At 47.0% G+C, this 13,602-nt stretch overlaps 1 pseudogene; it reads left to right on the forward strand.

The window, feature by feature from the left end:
* On the forward strand, positions 6,545-6,978 carry LOC100297498 (ribosomal protein L35a pseudogene; annotated as a pseudogene).

Consider the following 13,602-nt stretch of genomic DNA (forward strand, 5'->3'; position numbering starts at 1 on the left):
TGTGTTCCTCAGACCAGCAGCACTGACCTCCCATGGACATTCATGAGAAACGGAGACTCAGATCATACCACAGAACTGTTGCTCAGTAATTTGCATTTTAACAACATCTTCAGGGAACTGTAGGTGCACAAAAGTGTGAAAAACACAAAACCATTTCTCTATCATTCCCAGGGCCCCATTTAACTCTATTAAGTTTCAGAGTCCAGAGGTCAAGGTTTCTAAGGGCATAGGGTTCTGGAATGTTAAAAGTCTAGATTCTTCAAGGCTCTAGGATTCTAATGTTCTAAAGTTTTGTCTCCGGCCCTATCAGCCTGAAGGCGCCCGATCTCCTCTAATGTTCTAAAGTTTTAGGATTCTAGTGTCCTCTGGTTCTCAGATTTGGGCCTCCTAGGCTTCCACTGTTCTAGAATCCTAAGGGTCAGAAGTTCTGAGACCCCCAGTACTGAGCATCTCTGTGGGTGGCGGGCAGGGTGCTTACAGCAGATAATAACCAGTCCTCTTCCTTCTCCCATCTCACCTCCCAACCTCTTTCTTTCCTTCCCTCCCTGCATTTCTGTGTCTCTCTCTCTTTCCCTGGCTCCTTGTGACCCTCAGCTGTGCCCACTGGTCCGCAGTTTTTTTGAAAGCCTGGATGCAGATTATCTTAAGAACCACATCACTAAGTCACAGCTTGGGGAAATGGTGAGGGGGCATCCTATGCATCCTTACAGGGGAGGGCATGCTGCTCTATGCCAGCTGCACCGGCAGGTCTGGTCAGGGGACCCTGGAGAAGTTGAGGACCCTTCGTTGTGAGCAAGTCAGGAAAGTGTGGCTGGAGGTGTCCCTGCGGACTGATGGCCTCTGTGGGCCTCTGAGAGCTTCTATCCCTCCTTTGTCACACTGGCAGAACCTGCTGTCCAGAATGATGTGACAAAGAGGACAGGCTAGATCTGGGTTCAAATCCTGGATATTTTCTTAACAACTGTGTGGTGGGGCCAACTGGCTCCACCTCTCTGAGCCTCGGGTTCCTCCCAAGTGAAAGGAGATTATAAACAATGCCGAGCTGATGAGTGGATTTAAAGAAAAAGCAGAAAGAGCTTAATATCCAGTAGGCATTGTTAATCAACACTGCCCCTCACCTTTTATTTCTTATGAGGAGCTGTGGCTTCACCTCCAAACCCTGGAAGCTCTTCTTGACCTGGGTCTCTGGCAACACTGGGGTCACTGGGGCTGGGGAGGGGGGGCAACAGAAATGGGGTGAGTAACAGTGTCAGAGTCCTGGAGCAGTTCTTCTAGAAAATAGCCACAGACCCAGTTCATTGGGCCATCACTCTGTGCTTCTTATATACTATCTCACTGGATCCTTGCAATGACCCTGTAGGGATACATAATATCATCATACCCATTTTACAGATGAAGTAACTGAGGCTCAGAGAGACAGAGTAACATATGAGAGGTCCCATGGCTGTCAAGTCTGACCTGCTGGATGGTTTCAGCCTTTAGTGTCTAATTTCTATTCAGCTTCCAGTGCTGGAACCTGAGACCTGCTACTTATTTGTTCTTTCAGATGAACTTTATGAAATCCCAGAGGCAAAATAAAGAGCACAGATGAGGAAAGCCTCTGCGATGCCTGCCTGCTGGTGGGGGCCGGGCTCTGGGCCCTGGGCTAAAGGAGGATAAGCAGCAACCCCCTCCTCCCGCCCCGCCAGACACACGGACACACACACAGGGGTCTGTGGAGAAGCAGAAGCAAAGTTTGGCTTCTTTTCCTTCTCTAGCAGACTGAGCCCTGATCTTGGTCACAGACCGAGTCCTGACTCTTGACACACACCCAGACTGCATTTGATTCTGCTCTCTGACTGAGCCTAGAACACAGTCAGACATAGCTTTCACTCCAGTTGCTGACTGAGCCCTGATTGAGCCTCTATCCACTGGTCATGGATAGAGCGCTGACCTGCATCTCAGTCTGACCCCTGATCCTGATCATACATTGAGCTCTGAACCCAGGCTCCTCTGAGCCTTGCTCAGTCTTTTCACATCGGCCATTGTTGCTAAGGTGAGGGGGTGGGAGGGTGAGGGGATGAGGAGGGCTCAGTGCCAGGCGCCAGAGGGAGACTCCAAACCACAGGTGCCAGCCCCTCCCCGAGCCTCAGAGCTCGCAGGGCTTGTGTGGAACCACTCCTGCAACTGTGTCTGGTGAACACATGAGCCGGTAAGGTCCCTGGGATGTCCATGTCTCACACCAGGGTCTCCTTCCAGATTGGTCCCCGGGGACGTGGCTGAATCTCTGTACCGTCTCTCTCTGAGATGGTTGGTGATGCCACCATCCCCCAGGAGTGACAACTGAGCCCAGTCAAAGGACACTCTCAGATACTCCTCCCTACAATCAGAACACACTATGCTCATCATCCTCCATCCCCAGCAATAAAGAGCCATTTCTGCATCCTGTGTGGCCCATTGCACTCCTTCCACTAGGATTTCAGGGAAGGCAAGGTATGGGCAATAAGGGCAGCAGAGGCCTGGATCCGTAGCTGGAAGGAAATTTGGGCATAATGCAACCCCTCTTCCATGTCTTAAAAAATAGGAACACTGAGGCCCAGGATGGGCAAGAAGGTGACCCAAGGTCACATGAAGACAGCCTCACTCTGCTTCTGCTAACACCACCACCATGATGGAGGGCTGCCTTCACCAGCACACCTGACCTCATGACCTCCTCATAAGGACCCTTCTGCAGGAGACACCAATCTTGTCCCCACTGGACAGATGAGGAAACTGAGGCTCATAAGGACAAGTGAGATATTGAGGTTACAGGGTAACAACTGGCAGGACTAGGTTTTAAACCCATGGGTGTGGGATCTCTTTCTCAGAGAGGAGACGACCCATCTTCCACTACTCAGCCACCTCTCCCCAGCCCCCAGCAGGTCCCGCTGTCCTGGCCTTGATCTCTCCCACCAAGGACTGATGAGTTTTCTCTCGGGGCCCTTCTCAAAGTGCAAGTCCTCAGTTTCCCCTTTGCCCTGGAGCCTGGAGCACAGAGCCCTTTACTCACAGCCGTGTCACCACTGCGGAAGATGGACCCAAGCTATCACCTCAGGGACCCCCGCCTCTCCTGTCCAGGAGGCCATCTGACTTTCCTGCCAAGAGGGCCAGGGAACATTTGCCCATGTTGCCAAGGAGCCATCTCAGTGCTGTGTGCAATTCTGTGAGGGAAGAACCGGCTCTCGTCCTCATGGGAGACTCTGGTTAAGAGAGGCCAGGGTCACACGGAGGCCTGAACCAGCGCTGCTTCACTCAAGGGCCTTCTGTCTGAAGGATGCCCCACAAGGTCAAGTCACCATAGGGGGCCCTTGAGCCCCTGGGGCCGCTGGAGGGGCCTTGGACCAGCTCTCCCAAGAGACATCAGTTCAGGCTGTGCCGGGGCTGCTGACACACGTGAGGTGAAAGGTTGGACAGAGCTGAGCTTGACTTGGTCTCTGCCGTTGCCAGCTGTGTGATCTCAGGCAACTTACTTAACCTCTCAGAACCAGTCCTCAAACCAGCCCAATGGAGTTAACAGCAAAACCTCCCCCGTTGTGTTGATGTGAGAATTAAATGAGTCAATGAGTGGAAAGTGCTTTACCAGAGTCTGACACTAGTGAGCACAAGATGAATGTCAGCCTCTCACACTGGAATCCCTGCTACACGGTGTTGAGAAATTCTGTATTAAATTTTTATACACTGTATCTCACTCAAATCTGGTTTCTACTGAGTGATGCAGTGAATGGTTCTTGGAGTAGGCATGACAACTGAATCTCAGAGAGGTGAAATGACTTCTCCAGGGCAACACAGACTGTCAGAGGCAAAACTGGATTCCATTTGAAGTCAGAGCTGGTTCTTCCCCTGCTGGCCATAGCAAAGAGATGAGAGTTTTCCTCTCCATCTTATTTTCTGACAATCCCAACTCCCAGAACAGTACACAAGGAGGTCTCACAATTCAGGACTTCTCTTGAGCAGTAGCCCACTTGGGTCAGTGCTGAGCCTTTGTCCAGGCTGTTCCATCCACCTGGTCATCATTCCTTCCCTCCTTCCAGCTTCTCAATCCTCCTCAGCCCTAAGACTCTGCTCAGGAGCTGTCTCCTGGTAAGTGGGGGCCACTCCTCATTGTCTCCCCAACAAAAAGACCATGTTTTCCAGCTGGTAGGTCTACCCAAGCTACCTCGTCATCATTGTCCCATACAGACGGAGGGCTCAGGAAGTGTCAGCTCTCATAAAAAAGGTTTACACTTTTTTAGTCATCTTTTTCCCATATTTTTGGTAAGAAAATAATTGACATTCATCACTGTATAAGTTGAAGCCAACAGTTTGATTTCTGTGTACCATGAAGTGATTATGACAATAGGTTCAGCTAACATTCAAGTTCTCATATAGACACAATAAAAAATAAAGGAAAAAGAACAACAATTTTTCCTTGTGATGAGAACTCTTAGAATTTGCTAACAAAGTTTCTATATAGCATACATCACTGCTAGCTATAGTCATCATGTTGTACATTATACCCCTAGTATTAAAATATTAGGAAGAGTAGCAATAAATGCCTACATAAAGAAGCAAGAAAAACCCAAATAAACAACCTACCTCTGTACCTTAGGGATTAGAAAAAGAAGAATAACTAAGCCCTAAGTTACCACTGAAAGAGTACAATAAAGATTACAGCAGGAGTGAATTAAATAAGAAGAGAAAAATAATTGAAAATATTAACCAAACTAATATTGGTGCTTTGAAAATGTAAAAGAAATGAAAAACCCTTAGCTAGATCTTATGATTCACAGGGGGCTTTAAGTCTTCACATGTTGCCTGGGTCTGCTTTGTCCTCAAGATAGTATTTATATACAAATATTTTGGCAAAGTTCACTAGAAAAAGAAGCTGTACAAAGGGGATGAGACAATGTATTGTTATAATGCCTTGATCCAAGTGTGCCTGAAGTCCTCCTTGCCACAAAAATTTCAGTTCAAATACATTTCTCACTTCTTGTTTTTATTTTTATTGAAGCCAGTGTGAGTCAGCTTATACCATTCAAATCCACAGGGAGTCCTGACAACACATTTGTAGACTCATATCTTTGTCCTCCATTCTGATGCCTACACGAGGGTCACACAACCACTTTGGAAACATAACAGACATCAAAGCCACAGGAGAGCGTAGAGGTCATCATTTTATCCTCTTTGCTGGAAAGTCTAGGGAGACTGTGGCCCGCACGAATGGCTTGGCACTGCAGGTGCACTTCACCATTGGTGCTCACAACAACACACTTAATAGGTATGGAATACCTCGTTTTCCGGTTGAGGATATTGAGGTTCAGGGAAGGACGGTGACTGCCCTAGGTCTCACAAGGACAGGAGCCCAGTCTTTGCATCCGCAGGGAAGGTCAGGGCACACTGAGGCCAGCTGGTGGGGCAAGATGTTCCTTGGACTTGGATATGTTTATTCCTCGACTACTGCTGTTGGAGTTGGTTGTTAGCCCTGGTGCATTGGGCCCCTGTCAACCTGGAACATCTGGTCCAGGAAGCCCAAATGGGTGCCCACTTGGCACCAGCAGAGACCTCTGAGTCACCTGTGTCCATCTCCTCCAGTCCCCCAACTGCATCTCATTTCTGGAATTTTTAAAGGCTTACAGGATGAGTTGATGCCTCATTTGGAGATATTTGTTCCCAAAAAAGAGAATACATCTCTTTGGGGACGTAAGTTTAATATCAAAGATCAAAAAGTGAAACTGAAAGTCACCTAGTTGTGTCCAATTATTTACGACCCCACAGACCATACAGATCATGGAATTTTCCAGGCCAGAATACTGCAGTGCCTAGCCATTCCCTTCCCCACAGGATCTTCCTAACACAAACCCCTCTGTCTCCCACATTGCAGGCAGATTCTTTACCAGCTGAGCCACCAGGGAAGCCCATAGTTTGTTGAGTCACTCATGTAGACAAAGGGTTCTTCTTGGAGTGCTGTGCTCTGCTGTGTTTAGTTGCTCATCATGTCTGACTTCTTGCACACCCATGGCCTGTAGCCTGCCAGCCTCCTCTGTCCATGGGGATTCTCCAGGCAAGAGTACTGAAGGGGTGTGCCATGCCCTCTTCCAGGGGATCTTCCCAACCCAGGGATCAAGCCCAGGTCTCCCACATTACAGGCGGATTCTTTACCAACTGAGCCACCAGGGAAGATGAATAAACCTTGCATATTCTTACAGAGCAGAAGTGGTCTGAGGCCAACTCCACCAGAGCTTGGGAAAATTAGAGGGCTGCGGGGGCTGTCCAGGTATCTCACGGGCTTAGGCTTTCTATTCTGTGATATCAGGGTCAGGATGAAGGTTCTCTTCACCTTTACCTCTACCTGTTTGCTGGTGCCTAAAATCCCCTTCCCCAAGAATAAGACTTTTCTTCTCTGAATATAAGTGAGTATAAAAGTCTGAATGGCCTCAAGAGAGAGGAAACTAGAATTCATACCATGTAGGTGGCCCACACGTGAAGTCTGGGAATCAAGCAGTTCTGGGTTCTAATTCTGGCTCTGCATAAAAAAGAATGAAATAGCTCTTTCAGCCATCTTGGACCCTGTGAAGGCCTGCGGGGAACGGGACTTCTAAAATGACAAATATGTCTGGAAGGCTGTGGTCCAAGACCATTTTTGCTGGCTATAAACGGGGTCTACAGAACCAAAGGGAACACACTGCTCTCCTGAAAATTGAAGGTGTATATGCTCGAGATGAAACTGAATTCTATTTAGGCAAGAGATGTGCTTATGAGTACAAAGCAAAGAACAACACAGAAACTCCTGGTGGAAAACCTAACAAAACCAGAGTAATCTGGGGAAAGATAACTCGAGCTCATGGAAACAGTGGCATGGTTTGTGCCAAATTCCGAAGCAACCTTCCTGCTAAGGCCATTGGACACAGAATTCGTGTGATGCTGTACCCTTCGAGAATTTAAACTTCTTGAAAATAAATAACAGTGTGGATTTGTTCTGTTAAAAAAAAAAAGAATGAAATAATAACATTTGCAGCAACAAGTGGATGGATGTAGAGATAATCATAGTAAATGAACTAGGTCAGTTCCATTCAGTCGCTCTGTCATGTCCGACTCCTTGCAACCCCATGAATCGCAGCATGCCAGGCCTCCCTGTCCATCACCAACTCCCAGAGTTCACTCAGACTCATGTCCATCGATACAGTGATGCCATCCAGCCATCTCAGCCTCTGTCGTCCCCTTCTCCTCCTGCCCCCAATCCCTCCCAGCATCAGAGTCTTTTCCAATGAGTCAACTCTTCGCACGATGTGGCCAAAGGACTGGAGTTTCAGCTTCAGCATCATTCCCTCCAAAGAAATCCCAGGGCTGATCTCCTTCAGAATGGACTGGTTGGATCTCCTTGCAGTCCAAGGGACTCTCAAGAGTCTTCTCCAACATCACAGTTCAAAAGCATCAATTCTCCGGCGCTCAGCCTTCTTCACAGTCCAACTCTCACATCCATACATGACCACTAGAAAAACCATAGCCTTGACTGGACGGACCTTTGTTGGCAAAGTAATGTCTCTGCTTTTGAATATGCTATCTAGATTGGTCATAACTTTTCTTCCAAGGAGTAAGCATCTTTTAATTTCAGACAAAGACAAATATCATAGATAGCACTAATTTATGGAATCTAAAATATGATACTAAAGAACTTATACAAAAGACTCATGGACATAAAAAAAGAAAAAGAAAAAAAAAAACAAACTCATGTTTACCAAAAGGGAAAGCAGTGTGGAGGATAAATTAGGAGTTTGGCATAAATATGCACACTCTACTATATATACAATAGACAACCAACAAGGACCTACTATATAGCACAGGGAACTAAACTCAATATTTTGTAATAACTTATAAGGGTAAAGAATCTGAAATAAAAATACCTCTCTCTCTCTCTCTCTCTCTATATATATATATATATATATATATTCAGATATATATCACTTTGCTGTACACCTGAACCTAATGAAAAGTGGAAGTGTTAGTTGCTCATTTGATCTGACCCTTTATCACCCCACAGACTGTAGCCCACCAGGCTCCTCTGTCCATGAATTCTCTAGGCAAGAATACTGGAGTGGGTTGCCATTTCCTTCTCCAGGGATCTTCCCAAACCCAGGATTAAACCCAGGTCTCCTGCACTGCAAGCAGACTCTTTAACCTCTGAGCCACCATGGTAGCCCCACACCTGAACCTACATAACATTGTCAAGCAACTATATATATCAATTAAAAAAAAAAAACAAATTCTGGTTCTGGCACATATTCACCCTTAGCGTCTTGAGGGAAATCACAGCTGTCTGATCCTCAGTCGGCCATGCCATCCAATGGAGAGAATCCAACCCCTGAGCATGGCTCTCATGAGACCAAAGCAGGCAAGGTCCATGAGGCTCAAATGCTGAGCACGAGGCTGGCATAGAGAAGAGCCCAGCAATGGCTGTCAGGAGGAACGACAAGGGTGAATTGTGGGTTTTGTATAGGGTGAGTATCAGTAACCTCCACATTCTGGATATCATATTCGAAGCAACTTCTGAAAACAAGGCTAATGTGAGGATCCCCATCACTGCTGAAGGCATCGTGAACCTGTGAGTAGCCTTAGAATCAGGTTTGGGAGGCACAGTGAGGTATGGCCAATAGGTCTCCAATCTGAAATCAGGCACTTTTCCACCCTGCTACCTTAGTCTCCCAATCTGTAAAATAAGGAGGCCTTTGCAGCTCTAGAATCCTCACCTTTAAAATGTTCTAAGAAACTTTTCCCATAATCAAGTCTCTCTTTAAAAAGAATCCTCCGTATTTAAAATAATAACACATGTAATTATAAAACTTGAGAAGTGAGAAGACATGAACACTTATTCCAACATCATTTTTCCTCTCAAGATTCTCTTAAAATACCAGTGACCAGAACGGGCCATATAGTGTACAGTATTTAATGAAAAACATGTGAAAATTATATGGAAAATACAATTTCTAAGTATTTTAGTTACATTGAAAATACAACAAGATAGAAAAATGAGGGTGTGTAAAAGAGTATTTATTAATTAAAGTGCACTATGACTTTATCACTTTAGTTATGAGATTTTGAGATAGCTAATTAACTTCTCTGTACCACATGTTTCTTCATTCTGAAAACAGAGATAATGATAGTACTTTATTCAAATGGTCTTCCTGTAGAGATTAAATGGATTAATCCAGGAAAAATACCTTAAATGTTCTTTTTTTTTTTTTTTAATCATCGCTGTGATAATCTATAGAAATGTCGCATGAGCCAAACCCTTGAGGCCAGGAGAAGAAATTCCTACTGTAAGAATGTAGATTCCATAAAGAAAACAGATAGTATTCACAATGTCCATTTATTTTTCAGCCACTAAAGTCCTATCCAGCTCTTTGTGACCCCATGGACCGCAGCACACCAGGCCTGTCCTTGTCCATAGACATTCCATAAAACGTCCACACAAGAGAGAGACTAAAGTGGGAAATGTGAAGAGACTTCTCCACCTCTGTTCACTGTGAATCTATTTCCCTGCAGGCCTGTGTTGGGTGAGATTGTCTTCTTGGCCCTCCACTTGGTCCTCCAGTATAGTTTCAGCATTGAAACTGATTAAGAGCCTGATATCGCCAAGGTGGTGGTGGAAGAATGCAGGAATGATCAACACAGCATCTCTCTCACCGTGCTGGGTAGATCAGGTCCTGCAAAGTGTCCCCAAATCATCATCCACCTACTGGGAAATTTGAAAAATGAGATCTTGAAAACTGAATCCTCTCCATTTAAACTGCTGATCTTCAGTAACCCACCAAATCTACATCTTAAACTGTGTGCTTGAAAGAACATGTTTAGTCCAGGGAAGAGGATGGAAGGAGAAAGGCTGATCCTGCTCCTGGCTGGAAGTGGAGAAATGGTTTGGAAGCTGAAGGCTGGAGCAGATTGGCCTTGGCAAGGAACAAGGCTGAGCCACGAGCAGAGGTCAGAGCATCCTGCCTCAACAAGCAATCTGACCATAGGTTTGCCTACAGAACTGCAAAGCAAAAGATTGGCCAGCACTTGGAAAGACTGGCATGTGAGTCCAAATGCCTGGGCCCCGCCGGACCCTGCCTAGCCTATAGCACCAGGGAGATCACCGACCTTTATCAGTTTCCTTTCTTCTCCAGGGGCATTGGACTGCTCAGTGGGGTTGTGGACTTTGCAGTCAACCTCGTGAATGAGCTGTTGTCCCTGGTAATGCACCACGAGGTGAATTGTCCACTCCTGGGGGTGCAGAGCCAGGCCTGGTGGGGGGAGGGGTGACTTTTCCTGGCTGGGCTGTACTCTCAGGGACCTTCCTTTCTGAGGGGCCATCTTCCTTGGGACAGTCAGTTGCTCCCTGCCCCCCTTCACTCAGCCTGGCCTGGGAGATGAGCAGGGGCCTGACATTAGCTGAAATCAATGGTCCCACACTTGAAACATTTACCATAACCACAGACTGGCAGTAGGATTTTTACTCATATTCCTTCATTCAACACAATTTTAATTCATTTAAATACAAAAACTATACACATCATAGTTCAGATTCACATGTATCATATAAGAAAACCATATGTACCATGTGCCCCAAATTCCAAATATTCTATATTAGTCATTCTGGAAGGAGGCTGGGAATCTGGATTTATATTTTAAAAAGTCCTCCATGTTGTTCTGTGATTTACTGAACTTGAGTCACTGCTCAAAGTGTGTTCCTCAGACCAGCAGCACTGACCTTCCATGGACACTCATTAGAAACGCAGACTCTTAGGTCCTACCCCAGACCTGCTTGCTAATTTGCATTTTAACAGCACCTTCGGGGAACTGTAGACACACAAAACTGTGAAAAGCACAAAAACACTTCTCTATGGTTCCCAGGGCCCCATTTCACTCTATAAAGTTTCAGGCTCAAGAGGTCAAGGTTTCTAAGGGAATAGTGTTCTGGAATGTTAAAAGTCTAGATTCTTTAAGGTTCTAGGATTCTAGTAGTCTGAGGTTTTAGGGTCCTAGTGACCTCTGGCTCTCAGATTTGGACCTTCTAGGCTTCCACTGTTCTAGAATCCTAATGGCCAGAAGTTCTGAGGCCGCAGTACTGAGCATCTCTGTGGGTGGCAAACAGGATGCTCACAGCAGGTACTAATCAGTCGTCTTCCTTCTCCGTCTCTCCTCTCCCTCCTCAGCTGCTCAACTGTTTCCTTCCTTCCCTCTCTGCGTTTTTCTCTCTGTGTCACTCTCTTGCCCTGGCTCCTTGTGACCCTCAGCTGTGCCCATGAGTCCACAGTTACTTTGAAAGCCTGGATGTGGATTATGTTAGGAACCACAAGGCTAAGTCATAGCCTGGGAAAGTAGTGAGGGGACTCCCTTTGCAGCCTTACAGGAGAGGGCACCACACTCTAGCCTGCAGCACCAGCAGGTCTGGTCAGGGGATCCTGGAGAAGCTGCAGACCCTTGTGAGCAAGTCAGAAAATTGTAAGCAAGTCCTTGTGAGCAAGTCAGAAAATTGTGGCCGGAGGGGCCCCTGCAGCCTGTGAGTCTCTGAAAGCTTCTACTGTGCTCCCTTGTCACACTGGCAGAACCTGCTGCCCAGAATGATGTGACGAAGAGGACGGGCCTGATCTGGGCTCAAATCCTGGGTATTCTCTTAGCAACTGTGAGTTCGGGGTCAACTGGCTCCACCTCTCTGAGCCTCGGGTTCTTCCCAAGTGAAAGGAGATTATAAACACTGCCAAGCTGATGAGTGGATTTAAAAACAAAGCAGAAAGAGCATGGTATCCAGTAGGCATTGTTAATAAACATGGCCCCTTCTCTTTCCCTTCTTATGAGGAGCTGTGGTTTGACCTCCAGCTCCTGGAGACTCTCCTTGACCTGGGTCTCTGGAAAGACTGAGGCTGACAAGGCTGGGGCCAACAAAATGGAGTGAGTAACAATGTTAGGGTCCTGGAGGCAGTTCTAGAAAATAGCCACAGACCCAGTTCCTTGGGCGATTGCTCTGTTCTTCTCATATACTCTCTCATTGGCTCCTGGCAATGATCCTGTGGGGATGGGTAGTGTTATCACACCCATTTTACAGATGAACTAACTGAGGCTCAGAGAGATCAAGTGACATGCAAGAGGTCCCATGGCTGTCAAGTCTGACCCACTGGAGAGTTTCAGCCACTGGTGTCTGACTTCTATTCAGCTTTCAGTGCTGGAGCCTGAGAACTGCTGTTTGTTCCTTGAGAGGAAGTTTATAAACTCTAACTGGAAAATCCATAGAACAGTTGAGGAAAACCTCTGTGATGCCTACCTGCTGGTAAAGGCCAGGCTTTGAGCCCTGGGCTGACGGAGGATGAGACCCTCCAGAAACACACACAGGGGCCTGTGGATAAGCAGCATAGCTTGGCTCCTCTTCTGTCTCTAGTAGCAGACTGAGCCCTGATCTCGGTCACAGACCGAGTCCTGACCCTTAATCACACACCCAGACTGCACTTGATTCTGCTCACTGACTAAGCCTAGAACAGTCAGACTGAGCTTTGACTCCATTGTTGACTGAGCTCTGACACTGGTCATGGATAGTGACCTGACCTGTGTCTCAGTCTGATCCATGAACCTGATCAAACGCTGAGCCCCAAACCATGACTCATCAAGGTCCTTGGTCATTCTTTTCACATTAGCCATTGTTGCTAAGGTAAGGGTGTGAGGAGGGCTCAGTGCCAGGTGCCAGAGAAAGACCCCAAATCACAGGTGCCAGTCCCTCCCTGATCCTCAGAGCTCGCAGGGTTTGGGGGGAAACACTCCTGCAGCTGTGCCTCATGAACATAGGAGCCAGTAAGGGCCCCAGGCTCTCTGTGCCTCACATCAGGGTCGTCTTCCAGGTTGGTTCCCAGGAACTTGACTGAATCTCTGTACCGTCTCCCTCTAGGACCGTCCATGCTGCCACCATCCCCTAGGAGTGACAACTGAACCCAGTCAAAGAACACCTCTCAGATACTCCTCCTCACAGTCAGGACACCCTATGCTCATCACCCTCCACCCCCAGCAATGAAAGGCCATTTTTGCACGTCCAGTGTGGTCCGTTGCATTCCTTCCATTGAGATTTCAGAAAGAGCAAGGTATGGGCAATCAGGGCAGCGGATACCTGGATCCAAAACTAGCAACACATTTGTAGACCATGTCTCCCTCCTCCAATCTGATGCCTACTCGAGGGTCACACAACCACACTGGGAACAACAAATATCAAAGCCACAGGAGAGCTTAGAGGTCATCATTTTCACCTCTTGGCTGAAAAGTCTAGGGAGACTGTGGCCCAGGCAAACGCCTTGGCACTGCAGGTGCACTCTCACCATTGGTGCTCACGTCAACTCACCTAGTAGGCATGGCAAACCTCACTTTCCAGTTGAGGATACTGAAGTTAAGGGAAGGGAGGTGACTGTCCTAGGTCTCACAAGTACAGAAAACCAGCATTTGCGTCCGCAGAAAAAGTCAGGTCACATTGAGGCCAGCTAGTGGGGCAGGAGAGTCCTTGGACTTGAATATGTTATTCCTCGACATGCGCTGTTTGAGTTGGTTGTTACGCCTGGTGCATTGTGCCCATGTCAATCCGGAACACTTGGTCCA

This window comes from Bos taurus, chromosome 13 (genome assembly GCF_002263795.3).
Source record: "Bos taurus isolate L1 Dominette 01449 registration number 42190680 breed Hereford chromosome 13, ARS-UCD2.0, whole genome shotgun sequence".
Taxonomy (NCBI): Eukaryota; Metazoa; Chordata; class Mammalia; order Artiodactyla; family Bovidae; genus Bos; species Bos taurus.